Raw genomic sequence first — 26,716 nt, 5'->3', positions numbered from 1 at the left:
GAAGAATCTAAAGACAAGTGTATAGCCTTAGGTAAAGCATCAGAAAGCATAATTTAAAGAGGGCTTGCTGTGGAAGACCCTTCAATTCAGTATTATTCAGGGTAGCAAAAAAGGTTAGGCTACAATATTCCTGAGTGTTAATTTCATGCTCTGGAGCTCTTAGGTAATTTTACACATTATGGCAAAGTGATAAAAGTTCAGGAGGTGCATCATCTATAACTACTTCTGTAGAAATATAGGGGAAACTGTAATTACATCCTCAGAAACTTATGCTTTCAAGTAAAAGGCAAATAAAATTAGTAAAATAACTTCATGCAACTCATGGCTATCCAGAGGCAGCTTTATTCAATGGAAGTGCTCTCACTGCTGGTTCACAGCAAGGGTTCCCATGACAACCAAGAATACACAGTACTGTGGTGATGCTGTTTGCCCAGGGATATCCTGTCATTAATATAAATAAGTAGATAACGATATCTAGTCTATAGGTATTATGATCCACAGCTGTCCATAAATGACAACTGCAGAGTAGAATGGAATGCTCAGAACTGAGTTTATTCCAAGTTCAATTAAAGTTTTATTTCCTTACTTTCTAAAAACATCAAAGTATATGCTTCTAAATTATTCTACTGTGTTTCACTATAATTTTCAAGTTTGGTTTCATCCTGGATTATGACCTTTCAGTGAGCTGGGACAGTAATGTGGCCCCAGGTATGGTGAGTAAGCCCACCTGAAATAGAAGGTGGTTTACTTTCTTGATATGAACAAAGGCTATTTTGGAGTTGGAACTCTCCAGAGCAGTTAAAATGCATTTATTTCTAAAGGTTCTTAAGTGTAAAGGAACATACATATGATTTTAAGCATATTTCTCTACTAGAAGTCTTATAATATTTCTTATCTGTTATTCTGTATTTCCATGTTTCCTGAAATACTGTGAAATTATTAAGACAAGAACAAAATGTCATTTACTTTTATATATTGGGTCTAGAATGAGTTGGTTTCTTTTATATATTGGGGTCTAGGATTACTTGATTTCTTTTGAAGAATCCTTGTAGAATGAACCGAAAGATAACAGATAAAAATATGCAATCAATAAATGTAATAGCATGTGCTAAATGTCATGTGTACCAGAATTAACACTTCTGGTACATGAAGAACTGTAACACTTCTGGCCTATGAGAGATACAGAGTAATATGGGGCCCATTTGAATCCCAACACTGATTTGTCATCCTGTTTATTTAAGAAAGTTACATACTATAGTATTTCATAATATAGTTGAACAAAGTATCTGTTATATACACATGCACATTAAGCCACAATTCATTTTGCATTTGGAAGAAATTGAATATTATTTTAAGTAATTTGAAGGAAACACAATTCTTACAATTTGCATAACTGAGGTTCAAAAGAAAAGTCCAACATCTCAATGCAGTTAAATTTGGCTAACTAGTATGTACCAATCAATATAAACACGTGCTTTAAAAAAGTTACCCTAGTTCTCATTCCTAGGAAACATCAGCTGTGTAGCACGGGGATTCATTTCTGTTCTCATACAATTTAATTTCTGTAATAAAAAATCTATGTCCATTTTTTGATGTGTCATTGCTGATAGCTTTAAAGTGTTATACCTCTCTCTTCCCCTCTGTCCTACATTTAGGAAAACTGTTAAGAAAGCCCATGTGTTCTCTCCTTTGGTGATGGTGGGAAATTCAAACCACACCAGAGTCCACCCACACAGAACTCTCAGCATGGCCTCACCCACTAAAAGTCATAAAATCTCAAACCAGTCATTTTTCCCCTGCTCTCTCAAGCTACTTCAGACCTTCTTGGGAGGCCTGCTCTGCTCTCCCCAGAAAAACCTCATAATTTTATAAGTAATACATATTTTCATACTTTCTTGGTAGGGGTATATGTGTGTGTGTGTGTGTGTGTGTTTGTGTGTGTGTGTGTGTGAGAGAGGGAGAGAGAGAGAGAGAAGTGTACGGCTGCTCATTAGTCTTAACATTTGAACCATATTTTGGGTGGAGGCTTATCTGAATCCACACAATGGATACAACAGTTTCATCTTCTAGATCTTGGCTATTTGGTTCTCCTCTTCTGCTCCTTTCTTTGGGAGGGAAGTAAAAAGCTAAAATATGCATTCCCAGGTTATGCATAGAAGCTAACCTAAGGGAACTGCAGCTTTAATACAGCAAAAAGAACCCAGAGGAGAGTACAGAACTGATGTTATTATTAGCAGAAGTTGAAAACATTCACCTGCCTAATTCTGAATTGGCTTTGGCATCAACAGTCTTTCTAGAATTTGTTCAAACAGCATTATTAGCAGAGGGTGCTGAGAAGAGCAGATTACTCTTTTTATGCCTACATTAGATTGGCCTCTTGCAGTGCATTAATATAAGGGTATGTGGTATCATTTCCAAGATGAATGTTAAGGAAATTCACATGGACAGGGGAAAGCAGGTTTTCTACACTTAAATAGCACATTCTCAAGAGGGAAAATGTCAACCTATGGCTTATTCATAGCACAATAGCTGTTTAAACTACAGCTTAGAATCTACCATGTGCCAAGCACTGTGCTAAGCATTTTACATTTTGCATATATCATTATTAGTGCCATTTTACTATTGGAAACCAAAAACAGATCCAGCAGTTGTCAGAGATAGAATTTCAACTCAGACTTAACCTCACATTCAATGTCTATATTCTAATGAACTCATTCTAAGACTTCAGATTTACGTTGTTAAGACTATGAAGCTTTTTGCTTCCTGATAATCTCTGAATGTCTAATAGGCCTTTATGAAGTTAATTAGCTGGCAAGTTTAGGAAAGAAGCACACTTTTTTTTCTACTGGAAGGTAGGGAGATATCTGTCATAGCTGATAGATGAAATATATAAAAACACTACATGGTATCCATTATTCATTTCAGCTCCATTGCCCTAAAGAAACATAACACCATGAATTTAGATGTAGCAAGACAATGGAATAAATGCTTTTAATTTTTTTCAATAACTATGTCAAAATAGATATTCTGGGAACCGTGAGAAAGTAGAAAGTGTAGAAGTCATGTTGTTGACTTCAACATGCTTGCAATATACCTAACATATGGCTCAGTAGTTTGTCTAGTTGTTAATAATTTGAAACATTGATTTGCTAAATTAATATAAATGGTTTCACATTACAAGTAAGGTAAGTATTTTAAAATACTAACTTTTCAAGACTTCATTTTTTAGAGGAGTGAGATTCACAGTGAAATTGTGAAGGTATACAGATTTCCCATATGTAACATACTAGTTTTTAAGCATTAATTTTAATAATTCTTACATCGTGAGTTAGCATTTAAATTTAGTTTATACCCTTAGTCTTTGGCAAAAAAAAAAATGCTTCTGCTTAAAATAGCTTATTGGCTAAGAATCCATCATTTTAAAGAAAATTATGCATAATCAACAGGTATATAGTTTAAATAGAAAACAGCAGGGGGAGCTCAAAGACAGGTTGAACAAATTAAAAGTTGACTTCAAGAGTACTGAAAAATTATTTTAATAAAAATTTGAAGAGAAGAAGGAATATACTGTTAAATTATGAGATGATATTTTATACAATAATTTCCAGCAAAATAGCTAGCTAAATGGAGGAATAGTTTCCCATACAGAACACTTCAAAAGTCCAGAAAAAAAAATTAATGCACAGAATCACTAGACATCAGTGAAATAAAAATTAAAATTACAATGAAATAACACACATATTACTCAACTAGAATGGTTAAAATGAAAAAGATAATACAAAGTGTTGACAAGAATGTGGAGCTCTTAAAAAATAGACAATATTGGTTGGAATCTAAATTGAAGAAGCTACTTGAGAAAACTGTCTGTCAGTCTTCAAAAAATGCATGCCTCATAATCAAGCAATTCCACTTCTGGCTATATACCCATCAGAAATATATATGCATTATACAAAAAGATGTATACAGTAATGTTCACAGCAGCATGATTTGTAATAGTTTCAAATAAAAATAAAACAAATATTTACCAATAATAAAATGGGCCAGGCACAGTGGCTCACACCTGTAATCCCAGCACTTTGGCAGACTGAGGCAGGTGGATCATTTGAGATGAGGAGTTCGTGACCAGCCCGGCCAAAATGGCAAAACCCCATCTCTACTAAAAATACAAAAATTAGCCGTGTGTAGTGGCAGGTGCCTGTAGTCCCAACTACTTAGGAGGCTGAGGCAGGAGAATTGCTTGAACCCTGGAGGCAGAGGCTGCAGTGAGCCGAGCTCGTGCCACTGCACTCCAGCCTGGGCAAAGCAGTGGAACTCTTTCTCAAAAAAACAAAACAAAAAAAAACAACAAAAAAACCAATAAAATGAATAAATAATTTATAACATATTTGTATGAAGATGAAAATGAACTACAACTACATATGTAAAGACAAATGTTCCTTTAGGCCGAGGAGTTTGAGTCTAGCCTCGGCAACAAAGCGAGACCCAGTCTATACAAAAAAATAAAATAAAATTAGCCAGGTGTGGTGTTATATGTCTGTAGTCCTAGCTACTTGGGAGGCTGAGGCAGGAGGACTGCTTGAGCCCAGGAGTTTGAGGCTGCAATGAGTTATGACTATGATACTGTACTACAGCCTGGGTGACAGAGCAATACCCTGTCTCAAAAAAAAAAAAAAAAAAAAAAAGAAAAGAAAAAAGAAAGATAACTTTTCCAAATACAGTGTTGAGGAAAAGAAGCTAGAGAACAAAGAATACACTCTCTTTGGTAAATAATATGAATATTATCTTAGAAATCACAATAGTAGTTACTCTGGGGTGGGGGCAGAATCTGAAAGGTACATAAATGGGGGCTTCTACAGCTTAGTAATATACTGCTTATTAATCTAATTGCTGCTTACATGGGTATGTTATCTTCATGGAAATTTGCCACATTTTACATTTAGGTTTGTGTGCTTTTTCCTCTTATGGTATAATTCAACAAAATTTGCTCTAAAATTATACTGGATGATTGCTTTAAATCATTAAATTAAAAGTTTTTGAGGCTTGAAATTAAGAAAGCTTGGTCCCACAGGGATAACTGAGTACTAGAATTGTTTTTTGTTTTGTTTGTTTTTTTGTTTTTTTCCTGAAGGCATTTACCAATTCTTTGGGTTCCAGGGCAAGAATCTAAACAAGGGGCCTAAACAGAGAAAGAACTCACATTCAGACTTCACAGAAAGTCTTATACCCAAAAGTCAATACCTATAACTAGGCATACTACAATCTTTCATGCAGAACAAGACTTGTCTTGGTTTCAGGTAGCATATTTACAACAAATATTTCTTTCAAAAATTTCTAATCACAAGTGTATACTTGTGATATGTAATATGGCATTGGATATTTGCATGGCCCAAAAGTTGAACATTTCATTTAAAGTAAATCTATAGTTAGCAGACATGCAGTTACTTAAATTATAAGCAAATCCTCTTTCGAAAAATACACTTTCAACACAGATAATTTCCAGAGATAAAATACTAAAGAGTATGAGCTCACATATGTAAAAAAATATAGAAAATGCATAAAAAAAATAAACTTGCCTGAGAGACAATCAGTGGAATAAACTGCACAGGTAGACCAACAAGATTACAGATATTGGAACTATCAAGGAACTAAAATAAAAAAATATATTTAAGCTGTTTAAAGAAATGATAAAAAATTTAGTAAATGAGCAAAAGACCATAAAAATCAACACACATATTTAGAATAAAGACCAATAGAACTTCTAAAATTGAATGTCTAATAACTGAAATTAGAAACTCAACAAACAGGTGAAACAACAAATTAGACTCTACTGAAGGTTGAATTAGTGAGCCAGAAAACATATATGAATGAAACATTCAGAATGCAGTAGAAAAAGAAATAGAAAATATGAAAGCAAGGTTAAGATAGGTGAATGACAGAGTGGGGCCAACATAAGTCTTACTAGGGTTGGGATAGATTAAAAGGAATGGCAACGAGGCAATATTTGAAACAATAGTAGCTAAGAATTTTCCAAAATAAATAAAAGACACCAACACTCATATTTAGGAATACCAATACATTTTAAGTAAACTTTTGAAAAACTCAACTTCTGGATTCATTAGAGTGAAATTGTACAACAACAAAGATAAAAATAAGAATTTCAAAGCACCCAAAAAGAAAAAAGTAACACTGGTCAGACTGAAAAGTGATTTCTCAAAAGACAAGGTAGTATCGTATTTAAAGAGGTGAAGAGAAGTAGTTGTCAACCCAGTAACGCACACACAACAAAACTACCTTCCAAGTCTAAGCACAAAATAAGGATAGTAAGAAAACCACACATGAAGAGAATTCCCTACTATTGGAGAGTCACTAGAGAAACTTCTAAAAGACATTTTTAAATAATAAGGATGGTCTCAGATGCAAAAAAAAAAAAAAATGCTGAGCAAAGAAAATGGAAAATGTGTTAGAAAATGTTCGCCAAAGATGACTTACTACAACTATAATAATAATAATGTCTACAATGTAATACAAATATGAAGAGAACAAAAATCTATTCTTTTGTATTTTCTCAGGAGGACAGTATAAGGGTAAAGATATTATTTAACTTCAGCCTTAAGTTACATATTTAGAAAATTTTTTAGGGTTATTATTAAAATAATAGAATTAGAGTTTAAAACTTACAAACTAGAAGGAAAAATACAATGAGAAAAGGGAGGAAATCACTTTGATCTAAAATAATGCCAGAAAAGACGTGAAAAGAAAACAAACATTAGAAAGCAGGATAAATAGGAAGCCTAAATTAATATTTTTGAATATTATAATTATATTATAAACTTTATAATTTTATATTAAGTTATAAATATATAAAATATAGGTTTATATTATAAACTTTATAAATTATATAAACATATATAATTATACTTTTGAATATAATTATATTTTTTGAATATTATAATTAATCCAGTGTTCATGAATTAACTAATATTTTCAGTTTAGTTTCAACAATGTCAAAGAATAGGTATTATACAAATATCTCCTCTGTTAAAGATGAACAAAATTAGAAATTAATAACTGTATTTATTTAAAAACTCATTCCTTTGGAAAACATTTAAAAAGTACTTCTAAATAACACTTGAGTGAGAGAAGAAATCAAAGGGATTTATAAAATACTTAAAACTGAATAATAAATATATTATGCATCAAATATGTGGGATTGTCACTAAAGCAATAGAATTAAATCACTGTATTAGAAATAAAGGCTAAAACTCAATGCACAAGGCAACTTACTTAGAAAAAATAGGAAAATAAACACAAAAAAGTAAAGGAAAATAATAATTATAAAAACAAATACTAATAACAGAAAATACAGTAATAGAAATTCAAAAACAAACACGAATATACTAATTAAGTAGTCTGGCAATTTGACACAAACGAGATAGAGAAATAGAGGAAAAGAGAAAACAGCAACAAAAAAATTTTAAAGAGAAAAGAGAAGAATGGGCATAGTATAAGAGACAGAGGTAGAGTTTTAGATAGGTAGGTAGGTAGCTAGCTAGTTAGGTAGACAGAAACAAAGGTAGAGATCATCTTAGTAGAGATAGACAGACATAGATAGATAAAAAAAAATAGTAAAAATTTAAAGGAGGCATGACTTACCTGGAAAAATATAGAGACAGAAGATGTAAATGAAAGAACTATTTCCCAGGTATATGGAAACAGCAGGAAAATGTAATGCATCTTGGAGAAATCATAAGGGTCTGAGTGAAAACTCTTTAGTTAAGTGAAGCAAAAGGAGCACCAGTGAAAAGTGGTGGCACTAGTGATTCCAGCAGATAGGCAAGGAGATCTGAAAATATAATTTCTCCTACTTAAACCGTTTTTTAAAATTCTTTCTGTTTCACTGTAAAACTTAAATCCAAGTATCTGTGATCATAAGATTTAATTAGAGAAAAATAGAATTTGACTCGTTTGTGATGCAAGACAAAATAAAATAAGATTAAAAAGTAAGTTATCAAGCAGGTCTTACTCAAATAGCATCTTTTTGGTTACAAAATGACAGGGGACACAAATATGATTGTAGAATTTGACTTAGTAATCCCAGTTCTTAAAGATTATTTTAGTAAAATAAAAGCAGTTTAATTTAAAAGATAAGGAAAACTTCTAAGGATGTTTCTAGAGCCATCATTTCTAATAGTAGCAAATGAGAAAAGAAGCTTGAACATCAAAAAATACAAAAAGTTTCGATTAAGTCAGAATATTACGTAGTAATCAAAATGATACATGAGAAGACTGTGTCAGAAGAAAGAGCAATATTTAAGGAATAATAATGTGGTTTAGAAAGTAAGATAAAAAGTATACAATTATTATTATAGCTCCATTAATATGCATATAACCAGTCAACATTGCGAAGGAAAAAAGAAAATAAAAATTGTTACATCTTGGTAGAATCGTGGCTTAAGTAATTTTCAAAGTCTTTTTCTATATATAATTAGGAATTAATAAATTTTTTAAATATTCTATTTGTACTTGTTGACTAATATGCACAATGGTAGCAGGGACAGACCATTAGCTGTTACATTATTTTTCTGAATTCATAAGAAATTCACAAAACTAGAAAACAAGTATAAAATTCCTTAAAGTGAGCTATATAAGTACAGTAGCTATGTTGCTTTTTTCACTTTGATAAATATGAAAATGAATAATAATTTTCAAAATATGTAGAACAGCACAAGTTACAAGGAAGTGCCTGCTGTATCTTTACAATGAACAGTGTCCAGTCAATTAAATTTCCTTAGGAGATAGAAGAATGGGCCAAGTTACAGCCCGTTGGACAATATGATTTCAGAAACTTTCATACATGATTAGCAATCTGAAAACACTGAATTTCTGTTCTATGGATTCAGCACTATATGATACCATTCTAATGAGGCTTTTACAAAATGTGGTAATTTGAGGTCTGAAGTGGGTTCAAAGATGTAACAAAGTTTGGCGCTCCAGAATATAAACAAAACATAACACAGGTGTGGATGTCTAAACTTTTGACTGTACCCAATATTAACATTTGGTTTTTGTGCTCAACTGCTTACAGTCATGTAAAATGTCTCAACTGTTAATGACTCAGTGTTAAGTGAGAAAAAAGAAAAATTAAACTCTGCTGTTGAATACCACGTTGTAAAATCCTCATCTTTAGAGATTCTAAAAATATTTATAGACTACACCCTTTTGAATGCTGTGGCAACTTATCCCCTGAAAGGAGCAGGCTAAGCCAAGTGACATGAAGATATTTTCTCTGTTTCCATTAAGGTTATATTCCTCTCTGGGTCAGTCAAATCAAACTTGTAGCACGCATGTCTAATACAGAATCACTGATCAATCAACGTGCTCTTTTCTGAGGAGTCATGGAGCTCCATATGCCTTATGATATTTAGAAGGACATATTCCAGGAAGCTAACAATCAATGAAAGCTTTTTTCAAACAGACTTAATTAAAGAGAAGATGAATAGATGAATGAACTTGGGGTAAAGATGTTCAAATGTCTCTCCAATTTTACTTCAAGAATGTTTAACCCCATTGAACTGATAAAACCAAAATTCTGGATATACAGATGTAGGGTTCATCTTTATTGAAGGGTTTAATATTGGATTTCCTATTTCAAAGGAATGGAAACTGAAAAGATAATATTAATTCAGAAATCAGTTGACAGATGTCAAATCAAGGAACATTTGTAAAAAAAATTAGACTCATGTTCAAGTTCAGATAGAGACATTTTCTGTAATAAAATCTTATCACAGAATAGCAATGCCACTGAACAGACAAGTATAAAGTAATACCAAGGACAAAGATAAAAAGTTATCTCTATTTTTGAAAAGAAATTAGATGATGTCTAGTTTAAAAAATATGTCAAGGTATAAGATTCCAATATTTTATTTGACTATACAGTTTAGGTTGTTTTTCCCATTAACGTAGAAGCACATTACATATCGTTTGCAAAGTCTAAATGTGTTCTTTTTAAAAAAAATGATAAATATGAAGGGCAAAATATTCATCTTAAACCATGAGATAAAAATATAGAGGTTTTTCATGCCACTACCTTGTTGGTAATCAATGATTGAATAGTGAATATTGGTTTACAGTGCAGCTATTTAATTATTAATACATTTGTTTTTTCTTAGAAGGCTTTAATATTATTTTTATATATTCTCCACTAAATATATCATTTCAAAATTATCTACAGGAATATGCCCAAAAGAATGATCAAAGCTTAGAAATATTTTACAACTCTATATCATATTGAGATATAAAAACAGAATCAAGAATGATATTGACAAAAATCAGGTTAGCACATCATCTAGATGATAGGTTTTCAATCTCCTAAAAAATAATGCATTACATTAATTATGCATATTTGAGCTTTAATGAGAAAACATTGTAAGGATGAACAAAATCCTTTAACATCAGAGCTGACAGAGAGGTGAGAGACTGCCTAGTTCAACCTCGTTTCACAAATGAGGCAATTAAACCTGTAAAAGACTACATGATTTGTGCAGTTCATAACCTTCATGAGCAGGCTAATGTCTCCTGTATTTTCTTCTGTACCCTAATATCTATGTAGCATAGAAAAAAAATCTCTTTGAATTGTTAAAGTAAAATGTCTTACATTGAAAGGCAGTGCTTCCACATGCTAAAGAGTAAGTAAGAATTTAAGAAAAACCATGAAACAATGTGAAAGAAATCAAACTGAGTGGTAACAAAATAAACACGCTTCATTGTGGACCACAGGATTTCATGAAGGATAATGACAGTCTTTCCCGTGTTTCTGAAGTTTGCTGTAAAGATACAGGTTTAAATCTCAGTAAAAGAGATTGAGATTCAGGTATAAAGGAAAACTTAAAGGGAAAGTCAGTATACTAGGGCCAAATGATTTCCTGAAAGGTTATGAAAATGATAGGCATATACCTATTAGTGAATTATGCTAAATCACTGCAGAATTCAGTGAAAGGTATACACTTTAAATGAAATCATGAAGCAAATTAAGCTTTTGACATAGGCCATTAAGTGACAAAACCAAGGTAAGTGTTTACATTTTTCTTTCTTTCTTTTTTTTTTTTTTTGAGACAGAGTCTAGCTCTGTCGCTCAGGCTGTAGTGCAGTGGCGCGATCTCGGCTCACTGCAAGCTCCGCCTCCCGGGTTCACACCATTCTCCTGCCTCAGCCTCCCGAGTAGCTGAGACTACAGGTGCCCGCCACCACGCCCAGCTAATTTTTCGTATTTTTAGTAGAGACAGGGTTTCACCGTGTTAGCCAGGATGGTCTCAACCTCCTGACTTTGTGATCCACCCGCCTCAGCCTCCCAAAGCACTGGGATTACAGGCGTGAGCCACCGCACCCGGCTTACATTTTTCAATTTAGAATCTCGGTCTACCACCTCCTCTTGATAGGGAGTGGGAGGCTGTTACAAATTACTAGGGGCCCCACTTTTCCCAGTGGCCTCAAAATCATTTTATTTATTTATTTATTTTTACCTCACCAGGATCTAAATCTGTTTTTAGTGGCTTTGAAAACTGTTTCTAGGACTGAACTACTGAATTACATTTAAGATTGAACTAGTGAATCAGTGACTAAACAAAACAAATTTTAAGAAACCATTCTCTTCATTGTTCAACAGACAAAAACCAACGAATTTTATCACTTACTAGCTATGTGACTTTGGGCTAGTTATTTAACCTCCATGTACCTCTGTTTCTTCATCAGTAAGATGCTGATTATAATAGAATGTGTCTCAAAAACTAGTATAAAAGTGAGTTCCATGTAAAGAGTTTAGAATAAGAGGGTATACACCTAATTCATTCTATAATGAAACTTAAAAACCTTAAGAATCCTCAAGGATTACATGAAGCCAATCTGAATCATAAAGACAGGTTAAAAAGTCTAAACCAAATGTTAGCAAATAAAGCAGCAATAAATACATATTTTTCTATGTACCTACATGTGTATGTATATTTGTGTGCATATGGCATGAAAGGCTTTAAACATTAGAGATGTTCTAATAATTCACGATGTTAAGAGATTAAAGGGGAAAAACCACAGAAAATTATTCAACTAAACAACCATTCACGATAAAAATGTATGGCAAATTTGGAATAGGAGGAAGTTACCAAAACTAATCAAAGATATCTAATCTTGATGGTGAAATGTGGAAGCATGCTCTTTAATTGTAGACACAAGTAAAGAATGCTTGTTCTCTCCATTTCTATTTAACAGTCTTTTGAAAGCATTGCTTTTTTTGGACAAGCGTCCTCACTGTCACCTGGGAGCTTGTTAGAAATGCAGGCTCTCAGTGCCTGACCTACCACTGAACCAAGATCTTCCTTTTAAAAGGATCCCTCAGGGATTCATATTTTAAAGTCAGAGAAGCATCCGTGCAGCCAGTCAATAAATCATTTTAAAAAGTGGTATAAAATATAGAGTATAAAAATTGGAATGGAAGAAACAAATTTTTGTTATTCACAGATGATACGATTGTCTACAAAGAATACCTAAAAGAATCAGAAGAAACATCATTAAAAGTACATCAAAGTTTGAAAAGTTTCTAAATATTTGTTAGATATAAAAATTATTAGATTTGGATATAGCTGCAGCAAGCATTTGGAAAATATAACTGAAAATTGTTGCCATTTTGTAATAGCAACAGAAGTCTACAGTGGATGTGAATAAAAAATGTATAAGATCTTTGTAACAAAATGTATAAAATGTACTGAATAACACTAAAGGAGGCAATTAATAGAGAGATACGCCACAATTATAGCTAGAAAGGTAAAACAGACCAACTGTGCTGATGCGTGTCAAAGGTAACACTACCAGTCAGTGGGAAAATGATGGAGCAGTCAATCGACGGTGCGGAAATAACTAGTTAGCCATATGGGAAACATATAAAAGTGGATTTCTTCTCACACTGCACACAGAATTCAATTCCATATGTAAAAGAACTTTACGGTGAAATAAAAAACTTGAAAAATTTTTAGAAGGAAAACATTATTTTAACTGTGATTCATGAACTATATGATAGAATGAAAACAATGCCATTTTATATCATCTGGGACATTACTAGATGTAAAATAATTAAGTTTATTGACCTCTAAACCAGCCCAATAGGGAAAAAGGGAGTAAAGGGGAACATCTTCTAGGCAAATGATGTTCCCATACATAGACTTGCCAGAGCATTTGCAAGATTCCCTTTAGAATCGATGTTTGGTCTCTTGCCTGTCCCTCCTCCCCAGGCAGTCACTTTCTCTGGATTTTTTTTCCCCCTCTTTCTTTAGCTTTTCCTTCTCAGTCCTGGCAATAGGCCTTCAACACCACACCATCACCACTCCACCAATTTTGGAGGGATATGATTTTCAAAGGAACAAAGTTTTTGGAGTTGAGTTCCAGCACTAACATATGTATGGACGAAGATAACAGTCTACAGCTTTCTGTTTTCCTCCCTATTGCTCTAGAAGAAAACGCTGCCAAGAAAAAGCTACTTCTAATTTTTTCACAGAAAAAAACTGCTACTAAAGTATTTTTTTAAAAATCATTCTTTTCTTCGGGAGAAGATATTTCCAACACTTGTTGTGATCAAGAGAAATTGCAGAATATTTTTAAAATTCTTAAAAATCAATCAGAAAAAAGAGTCTGGAAGAAATTTGAGGAAGGCTTAGAAATAATTTTTATAGAAAAAGAAACATGAATCACTAACAATATTTTTAAGGCTTAAATGTATTATCAGGGAAATTAAAATTAATAAAAAAATTAGTATCATGTTACCACTAGATTGACAAAAAATTTGTCTTTCAAAAAACACAAAAACTTTTATAAACTACGTGATCACATATTCTTTCTCCAATACTCCTTGAGAACTACTAAATTATAAACATACATACACATACATAGGCACACACATAGGCACACACACACACATACACAGTCATTTAAGGTTAAAATACGGTAAACATTTTCTAAGTCACTTAAAATTATTGCCTGTGGATTTTTCGTGTAAAATATTAAACTCTTCCAATGTTTGAACTTAATGGTTATTGAGAAATATGAAAAACTATTAGTTTTCTTGATTTAATATAGTTAGTATTGCTTATAAAGGAAAGAAAAAATGCTTGGCTACAAGGTCATCTCATTTTAAGATTACATTGATTAAACATGTAGTATAGAAAGGGCATCTAACCCCCATTTCACTAGCCAGCACTGAAAACTTCTTTAACCTTGCATAAAATGCATGCATATTCTTTGAAAGTCTTTTTTTGTAAACGAAGTATTAGATTTTTAATGTAAATTATAAGAAATGTAATGTTTACTAACGCCATCAAGAATGGCAGGTCAAATTCACCTGGTTTTTAAAGATCAAATGCCTCCTTTTACAGTCACCTTTCAACCTTTGTTTTAGACTCTAGGATTCGTTTGTCACAGGTTTGCCTATTTGGGCCACAGCTTCCTTATATAGGGTACAGAGCAGCATTCAAAGGTAGTGTTTAAGTATATGGACTTGGGTGCTAGATCACTGTGCACTAACACCCAGCTCAGACACTTACTAGCTGTGTGACCTGGGGTAACTTAACAGAGCCTCATTGAGCTTTGGTTTCCTCGCTAGTAAAATGAAGCTGAAAGGAGGATATATTTCATAGGGTTGTAGCAGTTACATGAGTTAAAATACCTGAGCTATTTAGAGCAGTGCCTGGTTCATAGCAGGTGATCTAGGAGTGTTATTGTTCTTCACGTTATTCACATTTAATAGCAAATCATACTGCAAAAAATGGTGTCAATGTAATGGTCATTACAGGCAATCTAAGTTGCTTTTGCTCTTGACAGTATTTTACACCTTTAAAGTTTCCAGTAAAAAAGATAATGCTAATACCATTTATAAAACAGAAGAACAAAGAATTCCTTGACAATTTAAATATCTAAATTTATTAGTTAAATCAATTAATTATTTGTTGTTGCTGACTTCCACTAAAATGTGCCTAATCGTTTTATGAATGTCTTCCTATTCCAGTCAGTATTTTTAGCAGGTTTAATTCTCAAGCATTCCAAATGGATGTGCTGGAATTTGGCTCCTATTAACTCATGGTTTTGTCCTAGTGATTAATTTATCCTACCAGATTGAATAAGTATATATGTATGTACTTTTGTGTGTGTGTGTGTGTGTGTGTGTGTGTATAAAATTTACACCAGTGGCAAAAATAGTGATTTCGTTTTGCCAGTTTGCAAGGCAAAATGATGTTTGCTATTGTATTTCTTTTGCTAAAAAAAAAAAAAAAAAAAGCACGCTCGAGTATTTTTACTGTCTGCACACTCTTTAACCTCATGTCTTATTGTGTAGCTGAGTCATGATGAATACAACAAGCAAACATCCTTAATGTTCTGTTTTGTCAGTGCTGGGCTCTGCACTGTGGTGGCTGCCCAGGAGGAGGGGGGCAGGACATGAGCACTCACATCAAGGATCTTATATCAATTTAGGAAGATAGAACTAAAACACCCAGAACAACAGTGAGCAATACCAAATGGTTTCAGTTCAACCCATGATATTGTACAGGAGTCAAATAAACAACAGGAATGAAAGAGGGGAAGATGGCAATAGTCAGGGAATGTTTCATGGCTGAAGGGGTCACTTACCCCCAATTCAGGCATTCGACTACCAGCTTCATGATTCTGCCATATCCACATTTCTACATCATGATTTTTGTTGTTTCTGCATCCCCTATATACTACTATTTATTTTAAAACTTCTGTAATAGACTAGTTTTTTAAAAACTGAAATAAAATGTCTTCATTTAAAGAAGAAACTTTACATCACAACTATAAATGGAAAGTCAGTAACTCTTGCCATAAATGCAGCGTAAACAGAACAACCTTATTAGTTTCTGTCCAGATAATGTTGCCTTCGAAAGGCACTAGGCTAGAGGCCGGTGTTGTCTCTGTTTATAAGACAAAGCAGGTGTTAATAAGTGTTAGAGACTTAGTAAAGCCAACATGAGACTTTCTGCTGTCCTTCCTTCTTCCCTACCATCTTTCTTCCCTTCCTTTCTTCTTTCAACTTTCCTCTTTCTCTCTCTCCCTCCTTCCTCCTCTTCCCTTCTTCCTTCCATCCTTTAGCAAATATTCATTGAGCACCTATTATGTGACAGGTACCATTCTAGTCACAGAGGATACAACAGTGAAAAAACAGACAAAAGCTCTTGCCCTTATAGAGCTTACATTCTTGTTGGATGAAAGCAGTCAATAAACAGATAACAAAGGATACAGTAGGTCATAGGTGCTATGAATAAAAATACAGCAGGGAATGTCAAGGTGGAAGAAAAAGCATGAATAGGAAAGGATTACTGCTAAAGTAACATATGAGCGATGACCTGAAGGGCAGGATGGAACCAGCCATGCAGATACTTAGAGGAAGAGAATTCCCAGCACTGGGAACAGGTAGTGCAAAGGCTGTGATGCAGAACATGCTTGGCACATTCAGGGAACACTAGTGAAGTCGGAGTGGAGAAGTGAGTGGGTGAGGCGGACAGTGGTTTGAGAAGATGTCAGATCCAGGTCACTTGAAAGGGGCGGTAGACATAGATCATGTAGAAGTTTAACAGACATAGCAAGAATTTGACTTTGACTCTAGATGGCATGCCATTGGATGGCTTTGAGCAGAGAGCAACACGATGTGAACTAATTACTGTTTTTGTAGAATAACTCTGCTATGAGAAGATTAGACTGGATGGGCAAAAGCACCAGTCAGAAAACTGGTTAGGAGGGTATTTCCATTAATTTAAGAGAAAGATGAGAGAATAGTCATGTGGGAAGCACAGGAAGTAGTAAACAATATTGGATTTGTTGGGCAAAGTGTATCCACCACCCCCCAAATACACACACACACACACAAATCTCTATCTCAGCACTTATGTATTTATGGTTTATAAATGAGACTGTTTATGGGCAGGACATGGTACCTCACACCTGTAATCCCAGCTTTTTTGGAGGCTGAGGCGGGGGAATCACTTGAGGTCAGGAGTTTGAGACCAGCCTGGCCAACATGGTAAACCTCATCTCTACTCATAATACAAAAAAATTAGCTGGGCGTGTTGGCCAGCACCTGTAGTCCCAGCTACTTCGAAGGCTAAGGCAGGAGAATTGCTTGAACCTGGGAGGCAGAGGTTATGGTGAGCCAAGATCACACCACTGCACTCCAGCCTGGGCAACAGAGTGAGATTCTATCAAAACAAACAAACAAACAAACAAAAGAAACATGAGACCATTTATGGAGATGGGGCTGTTCTCCCTGCCCCAAATTTGTTGTCAGTGACTGGCAATCATGCCTTATTCATCTGTAAACCTTACTGACCACAGTGCCTGATAAAGGTGCTTAAAAAGTTTGTGCGACTGAATTTCAGATGAGTGGAATAATGAAAGGCACAGAGGAAAGAAGGCTCACAGTAGGTATTTGGGGCAAGAAGATCTACGTGGGAAGTGCAGAAAGGTATGGGCATTGTGGTGAGGCACCTCTCAGAGAAACCAAGGCTCACATTAGAATGGATTTCACGTGAAAGAAGTAGAACTAAGAGAAGTATAAGAGGAGAACGATTTAAGATGATAGGAAAGAGGCTAAGTTTCATGGAACCTTTATTAAAAAAAAAAAACCAAATTCAATATAGGTTAGATTTAGGAAATCAGGATTTGGAAAGGGCTAGGATTTACTACATAACTTTCATTTTTAAATCAGTAAAACATTCTGAAATCCTTACATTTCAACTATCAATTCACTGAATAATGTCAATATTTTATTTTGCTGCTTTTAAGAGATAAAAAAGAGCTGTTCATAACTAATGGAATATGTATATGCACACATACACACATATACATATATACACATATATACACGTGTGTGTGTGTGTCTGTATGTGTGTGTATATATATAATGTATATGAAATTCCTCAATTTCAAAGACTGGAATAGAAACGTTCCTATAGATATACAAGGGTCATTTATACTCCTAGGATGAAGAGACATGCATCATGAAGGTTTACTTGGGTTAATTAGGTATATTTCAAGGGAGATAAAGGAACAATAGGAGATCACTAAAAAAAAAAATCTCTTCTGCAAAATAAAACAATCGAAAACTGAGGCAGGACTAGGACAGCAGTAGAGAATGATGCACCACTGAGAATGGGGGAAGAGGAATTAAGGCAGATAGACCTGGAAGAAAGGTGGCTGGAGGAGCAGATATCTTGTCTTTACATCAGTGCATTCCTGATGTATAAGGGAGACTTGGCCCATCTTGCATAAAGCAGTCAGGTCAGAGTAAAAATAAAAACAGATGTATAACTGCCCAGTCTCTTGCTGGAAACGTGGAGACCCCAAGTCTTGTATGGAAGGGAGACAAAGTCAACAGCTATTTTTGCAGGTAAAAGAGAGGATTTTTTTGTTTCCTAATCCAGGTCATCCTCATCTCTTGCCTTTACTTATAGACACAGCTTTCTAATTGGCCTTGCAGGTCAACACTTGCCCATCTGTGCACCATTCTTCTCCCAGCCAATTACTGGCCTCTAAACTATTTTTGAATAAATAGCAAATCTTATATTATCTGTTTCAACCTCATTTCCTGACACTCTTTCCCCACTTTACCCCAAATTGCATAACTTCCTGGTTAACTCTTTAAAAGTTGCCTGTTCTAACACTAACTTCTTCCTCCCTCCCCAACCCATCTCTACAGTTAAGTTTATGTCCTCTTCTTATTTGATCCTGTGGCAATTTCCACCTGTCTGTTATAATATTTGATACACTTGTAATTCTAGATCTGTCACCCCAGAATGTAGAAAAGTGTCTGGTACATGGTAAACACTTAATATTTGTTAACCGTTGAAGGTTGAATGTTTACTATTGATGAACACGAAGATAAAAAGATAGTAGCTGATAATTATTGAGAATGAAAGGGTTTTTACACTAATTTACATTTCAGATAAGGTACAGCATTCATTGAGATTTTAAAAAAACTCAGGTTTGAAATTATTATAGAACATTGTATAATTTCCCATGTTCACAAATTTAAAAAATACAGTACACTTTAAACAAAACAGAGTTCACATAAAGTATATTTGATAATCAGCTCAGCTCCTTGGTGAAAAAAATTAAAATTTGGAAAAGTTAATTGAATGGCTATCATTTAAATATTTTAAATACTTGTTCTTGAACTATAAATAACTACATAGAAATATGAGGAAAATTAAATTTAAGAGGTTGTTTATTTGGAGAGGAATTTTTTTTTTTTTTTTTTTGAGACGGAGTCTCGCTCTGTCGCCCAGGCTGTATTTGGAGAGGAATTTTAAAACAAGTCTTATGAATCATGGTAAATACCCTTATATATATACTCAGGGCACTGGAGTGCACTGTATTCTCCAACAAACCCAAGACTTAGAGACAGTTGCTAGCTGCACACAAACAGTGTCACTGTCCACTATTTTACACAAACGGCAATTGAGTAGCAAGGGAGGGTGAATTCCTCAGTCCTGAGTTACTTCTGGGTGTGCCTCAGATGTTTAAGCTGCACATTAACTAACTCATTTAGGCCCCCAGAGTAACTATTAATGTACCAAAGCTACAATTTGAGAAGACCCTTTATTTCCAAGAGAGCTGGAAGAATCTTCAACAATTTGTAATACTTGTTCTTATTAAATTGTGAATTCTGGGCAAAGAATCTTGAGGAGTAAAATTGCCTATGCCATTTCACATGAATGATATACAGAATGTGACTCTGAAATGTCTGCCATTTTCAGAGCATTACACATGGAGAGCTTCCTCAATTTTCAGAGGACCTCTACTGCTACAGGGAAAATTTCGGTTCACTTGAGTAAGAATTATCCTTAAAAGGGATAGAAAAATTCAGGAATGCAACAACATTGACTTCCCAAGACTCACAAGTTGTATATACCATTTAGAAAAAGTTTTTAGCCTTGAAAAGGAACATCTTGTATTATTGTTAATATGAATATTTATGAAGCACTATCAGTAGGCTTAACTCAGTCCCTGCTCAATTAGCTTATAATTTAATTAGTCCTAAATGCAAATCCTCTAAATTGGGGTGGTTGGCTTTTGAAATGAATGCCAACTAATATCATTATTGATGGCTCACTATCTTCTGCTTCTCTCTCTCATTTCTCTTTTCTTCTTACCTTATACATACATTTTGCTCTCATACACCCACCCTTCCTCAACTGAAAGGATGTAAATGAAGGTACACCTGCAAAAGCAGAAGCCCTGTGGTCCACATTGAACTTTAAAATCCATACTAGCATTTTGTACCTGAAAATTATAGGGATGTTTTGTGAATTTTTATAGATCTAACACAATTGTCAAATATCAGCTTTGAACCATGAAAACATTTCTAAGATATTATGCAAACTAAACTCTAAATTGAGCTCTCTATTTCTATTTGAATTTCACATATCTAAATTTCCTATGTTGTTTCTGAGAGAGCTCCATATCTGTGCTGGAGTTGGTTCACTGCACAACATTTCTTACAGGTTTAGATAGCACACCTTGTTTTGTGCTACATTCGCTCTTGGGAGACCTCAGTTGTATTACAATCATAGATGGTTGCTTACTAATATAGAAAGTAGGAAAAAAGGCTGCCCCTTTGAAAACTATTTAATAACTTTAATAAGCTGCTTTGTAAATAAGTAAATAAAAAGATACACTTCCTTTTATCAAAGCAAATTCTTTGATATGGTCTGGTTCTGTGTCCTCAACCAAATCTCAACTTGAATTGTAATGCAAATTGTAATCCCCACGTTTTGGGGGAAAGTCCTCATGGGAGGTGATTAGATCATGGAAGAGATTCCCCCATGCTGTTCTAATAATAGTGAGTGACTTCTCTGGAGCTCTGATGGTTTTATAAGGGGCTTTTTCCCCTCCACTCTGCACTTCTCTCTCCTGCTGCCATGTGAAGAAGAACATGTTTGCTTCCCCTTCTACCATGTTTGTAAGTTTCCTGAAGCCTCCCCAGTCATGTGGAACTGTAAGTCAATTAAACCTGTTTCCTTTACAAATTACCCAGTCTCAGGCAGTTCTTTATAGCGTGTGAGAACAGATTAGTACAGTCAGTTGGTACTGAGAGTAGTGTGGCACTACTGCAGATACCTGAAAATGTGGAAGCGACTTTGGAACAGGGTAACAGGCAGAGGTTGGAACAGTTTGGAGGGCACAGAAGAAGACAGGAAAATGTGGGAAAATGTGCAACTTCCTAGAGACTTGGAGGGCTCAGAAGACAGAAAGATGTGGGAAAGTTTGGAACGTCTGAGAAACTTGTTGAATGGCTCTGACCAAAATGCTTATAGTGATATGAACAATGAAGTCCAGGCTGAGTTGGTCTGAGATGGAGATGAGGAACTTGTTAGAAACTGGAGTAAAGGTCACTCTTGCTATGCTTTAGCAAAGAGGCTGGTGGCATTTTGTCCCTGCCATAGAGATCTGTGGAACTGTGAATTAGAGAGATGATTTAGAGTATCTGGTGGAAGAAAATTCAAAAGGAAGTACACCATAAAAGTTTGAGAAATTTGCAGCCTGATGATGTAATAGCAAAGAAAAACCCATTTTCTGGGGGAAAATTCCAGCCAGCTGCAGAAATTTGCATAAGTAATGAGATGCCAAATGTTAATCACCAAGACAATGAGGAAAATGTCTCTAGAGCCTGTTAGAGGACTTCACAGCAGCCCCTCCTATTACAGGCCTGGAGGCCTAGGAGGAAAGACTTTATTTTGTGGGGTGGGCCTAGGGTCCCCCTGCTCTGTGCAGCCCTGCATCGCAGCTGCTTCAGTCCCAACCATGGCTAAAAGGGGCCAACATACAGCTCAGGCCATTGCTTCAGAAGGTCCAAGCCTCAAGGCTTAGCAGCTTGCACGTGGTGTTGGGCCTGCAGGTGCACAGAAGTCAAGAACTGAGGTTTGGGAACCTCCACCTAGATTTCAGAGGATGTATGGAAATGCCTGGATGTCCAGGCAAGAGCCTGCTGCAGGGACGGGGCCCTCGTGGAGAACCTCTGCTGGGGCAGTGCAGTAGGAAAATGTGGGGTGCAAGCTCCCACACAGAGTTCCCACTGGGGCACTGCATAGTGGAGCTGTGAGAAGAGGGCAACCATCCTCCAGACCCCAGAATGGTAGCTCCACCAACAGCTTGCACTGTGCACCTGGAAAAGCTGCAGACACTCAATGCCAGCCCATGAAAGCAGCCAGGAGGGGACTGTAACCTGAAAAACCACAGGGGTGGAGCTGCCAAAGTGGTGGGGACCCACCTCTTGCAACAGCATGACCTGGATGTAAGACATGGAGTCAAAGGAGATCATTTTGGAACTTTAATGTTTAATGACTGCCCTATTGGATTTTGGACTTGCATGGGGCCTGTAGCCCCTTTGTTCTGGACAATTTCTCCCACTTGGAATGAGTGTATTTACCCAATGCCTGTGCCTCCACTGTATCTAGGAAGTAATTAACTTGCTTTTGCTTTTACAGGCTCATAGACAGAAGGGACTTGCCTTGTCTCAGTCGAGACTTTGGACTTGGACTATTGAGTTAATGCTGAAATGAGTCAAGACTTTGGGAGACTCTTGAGAAGGCATAATTGTGTTTTGAAATGTGAGAAAGATGAGATTTGGGAGGGGCAAAAGGTGGAATGATATGGTCTGGCTCTGTGTCCTCACCCAAATCTCGAATTGTAATCCAAATTGTAATCCCCATGTTTTGGGGGACGGAACCTCATGGGAGGTGATTAGATCATGGGAGCAGATCCCCCTGCTGTTCTCATGATAGTGAGTGACTTCTCAGATCTGATAGTTCTATAAGGGGCTTTTTCCCCCTTTCCTCTGCACTTCCCTCTCCTGCCGCCATGTGAATAAGAACGTGTTTGTTTCCCCTTCCACCATGATTTTAAGTTTCCTGAAGCCTTTCCAGTCATGCAGAACTGTGAGTCAATGAAACCTGTTTCCTTTATAAATTACCATATCTCAAGTAGTTCTTTATAGCAGCATGAAAATGGACTAATACACCCCTGCAGTGATAAATATTTTCATCTTTTAAGAATAATCAAAAATAGATGTGCAGCAAAAATGTCATACCATTGCTTCCTGTGCCCTGTGATGCACAATGGAGCAATGCAGCACTCCTCACTAGATAAACATTCTGAAATAACAGTACAGGGCAAGCAGTCCTAGGAAGGCAGACCACAGAGCTTAGAAAAAGTACACGCTGCAGTTTGAAGTGCAAACCACAATGAGGCAATGAGGAGCTTATGTCCACTCTCAATATAAAACATATCTCTGTTAAGTCCTCAAATGCCTATGGTTCTCTGCAGTCACCCATTAATGACAACTAAGGGACCATGAAGGGGGAGACATGGACTGGCATTGTCTGCTGCACCATTCCTGGTGGTTTGATTAAAAAACACTGAAACTGGAGAGGATATGTTTAGAAAATAATTGTATGCTTGCTTCAATTCAGCTTTTCTCTCCACTTTTAAAGTCAGGTAAAGCCAAACTCGTATGTATTCTTATTATCTACAACAATTACTGTTTCAGGAGGTTGACATGTCTTGTTACCTAAAACCACTGAAAATTTGAATGTTGATCAACATTTAAAATAGCAAGAGGAATCTTTTCCCATTGCTTAATTTTATTTTTTTGAGACAGGGTCTTGCTCTATCTCCCTGGCTGGAATGCAGTGGCGTGATCTCGGCTCACGGCAACCTCTGCCTCTCAGGCTCAAGCAATCCTCCCACCTCAGCCACCCTAGTAGCTAGGACTACATGCGCATGCCACCATGCTTGGCTAATTTTTTTGTATTTTTTGTACATATGGGGTTTTGCCATATTGCCCAGGCTGGTCTCAAACTCCTGGGCTCAAGCAATCCACCAGCCTTGGCCTCCCAAAGTGCTGGGATTACAGGCATGAGCCACCATGCCTGGCCAATTTTATTTCTTACTTGACTTTTTTTGTTTGTGTAGCCATTCTCCTATTGATAGACACTGTTCATTTTAATTTTTGACTATTACAAAGAATGCTTTTGGGGAATTTTTAAATTTTTTTCTTCTCATGCCAAAATAAAAGCTTATAACAGAAAATATAGGCAAAACGTGAATATGTAAAAGTTTCTGCAATCCTACTTACCCTGAAATAACCACTGAATGGCATGGTGGTTGTTATGGTGTGTGTGTGCATGCAAGTGTGTTTACAACATTTATCTTTTTCTGAGTATAAGCTTATATGTAAATTTTAAATTTACATATATGAATAAGCAAATGCATAAATTTGTAAAAATTGAATGGTACTAAACATACTTTTTATAAGATCCTTTTTTAACCCTGTAAGGCTATTAAAATATTCAAAACACTATCCCTTTTCTAGTACTATGTTCACAAAGTATTCATTTTAAAATATCACTATAGAAGAGTATATTACAGCAGGCAAAGAAGTTCAGTTGAAAGTTATACTCCTAATATTTGAGAGAGATAAGAATGGATGAAGTTTGATGTACTTAATCCTATTGCAATAAAGTGAACTTTCAAATATTTCAAGCCTTCATTGCAAAGTAAAATAAGACCTATTCTTATTTCTTCAAAAATTTTATATATTTAAGCAGGTAAGGTATCTCCAGCTGAAAGAAATAATTTTATGGCCAGCTTTCCAAACCTTCCAAATTGTATATCACTTTCTTCTCTTTTAATTCTGCTGTCTCAGATATTTAATTAATAAGAGCTGCTGTAGCAAGGGGCTTGTCCATAATTTTATTGTCAACATTTCTGAGTCATCTACTTCTGATTTGTTTTAAAATCAAATGCAAGATATTTGGCTAACATACAATCACCATGAGCTAGGAATATAACAAATAAACCAATGACAGCCTTCTCTGATGCACTCTTACTTTCATCTGAACCATTTTGCTAAGAAAAATTAGTTTTTTATTCCTTAAAAGTCTTAAGTATCCTTCTGTTATATCTGAAACCTCAACTCCTCAACTCCTTTTTTGTTAGTTGACCATCAGCCATCAACCACCACCCAGTTAAAGTCAATGATATGAACTGCACGCTTAAAGGTAAGCAAAATTCTTTTAAGTTCTGCTTTGAAAAGAGGGAACAAAACCCTTGGTGACAGGAGTTTGTAATCTAATAGGGGCACTGTGATTAAGTGACATAGTGCATACATGTGTGCCAGGAAACAAATCTATACTGAGTACAATCAGAAACAGAGATCCTATCAGACATATGATAAAGCTTGCTTAAGAAAGCTTGAGGGAGGAGTGACAATCTTTATTATGGAAAAGGGTGTAGTTTGGGAAAATACTATTACATCAAGCTGGGAAGGACAGCTAAGAGAATGGATGACAGAATCAGGATATAAAAAGAGCATAAGGTCAAAATATAACCAGATGGAGTTAAATAAGTTCACATTTGAAGTCCTGCCCTTTGGTTAAAACAAAAACATCTAACTGAGCAGCTGCCAAGAGAGAAGGAGATGGTGCCTAAGTCAAGCCCTTTTAGTTAAGTGCAGGATGTCACAACGATACGATGTGGCAGCCAGTGTCTATCTAATCTAAAGTCACTTTCATTGATAAATAACCCCCAGGATGAGGCAAAGAAAAAAAAAAAGTCTCTATGATGCTCTGAGCTAATTGGATTACTTTAGGAAATTCTGGAATTTGCTAATCTTTGGGCCATTAAATTACAAAAGAAGGTTATGAGATAGGAGCTAGTCTAATGGGGAGTCACTAGAAAAGGAAAGAGATGTGATGGTATAATGGTAGCCAACTTAAGGAATAGAAAACATAGGGAACAGACCTGATGGTTACAGATACAAAAGTGTCACATGAAAATGGAATTTCAGGCAGTTGTGCACTGGGTCACCAAAATGTCATTCCCAAAGTTTACTCCATCGCACCTGGCCACTCTGCCCTTGACCCTCGACTCAGCCAAATATGACATCTCTGGAAGGCTGGCAGATGCAAGCTGAAGGGTTGGCCATAAGAGCCCGGCTGAAACAAGAGTACCTGCTTCAGTACAACAACCAACTCTAACCACCAAGGGCTCATGGAAGACCTTGCCTTAATTTGCTGGACCTATGCAAGATCAGCAAATGTCTATTCTAATTTCAGACTCACTCCTAAAACTCACTCTTGGGAGCTCTGTGTGGAATTAGGCCCCTCTTCTTCTGGTATTATGTTTTCAAAACTGACAGGGATAGGAAAGAAAAACTTATCCAGGAAGGAAAATTGGATGGAACATTTAACATCTCATATTAAGTCTGGCAATGATGACTATAAGGATCTTGCTTAAATAAATAGTCTATTAATCAGTAAAAAAAGAAAGGAAGAAAATGGAATTTCACTTGCCCTGTGTGTTTCCAAGATTCACAGGTAGGAGCAATGCTACTTAGAAGTTTCACGGAGGCCAAAGTTCAGTGAAAGCAAGACCAAGCCAATGACACAGAGCCAGCCAATGACACATCAACACTGACAAGGAGAAGGATGTGCAGCAATAGGGGCACAAGCATTGACCTTTGAAGAGTCACATCATAGCTGTGTTAGCACTGAACCACAGGGCACTGGTGTCTTTTTTCATCCTGAAAATTCTGATTCAACAAAAAAGTTTCTTTCCTTCCCAATTTACCTTCCTTTGAACTAATTAAACTTCTATCCTCTTCATCCCT

The 26,716-nt window shown here is 35.6% G+C and overlaps 1 protein-coding gene and 1 long non-coding RNA gene across 3 annotated transcripts in view; one reads left to right on the top strand and one right to left on the bottom strand.

Moving 5' to 3' along the window:
* PDE4D (phosphodiesterase 4D) overlaps positions 1-26,716 on the bottom strand; it is an 800,884-nt gene that overhangs the window by 532,537 nt on the left and 241,631 nt on the right. The window lies entirely within an intron of this gene.
* LOC129528111 (uncharacterized) lies at positions 190-26,709 on the top strand. The gene is made up of 3 exons (XR_008673329.2): positions 190-708; positions 25,045-25,106; positions 26,416-26,709. It is a non-coding gene; the product is annotated as an uncharacterized lncRNA (long non-coding RNA).

This window comes from Gorilla gorilla, chromosome 19 (assembly GCF_029281585.2).
Source record: "Gorilla gorilla gorilla isolate KB3781 chromosome 19, NHGRI_mGorGor1-v2.1_pri, whole genome shotgun sequence".
In the NCBI taxonomy this organism is placed as follows: domain Eukaryota; kingdom Metazoa; phylum Chordata; class Mammalia; order Primates; family Hominidae; genus Gorilla; species Gorilla gorilla.
This window is presented reverse-complemented; position numbering and strand designations above follow the sequence as displayed.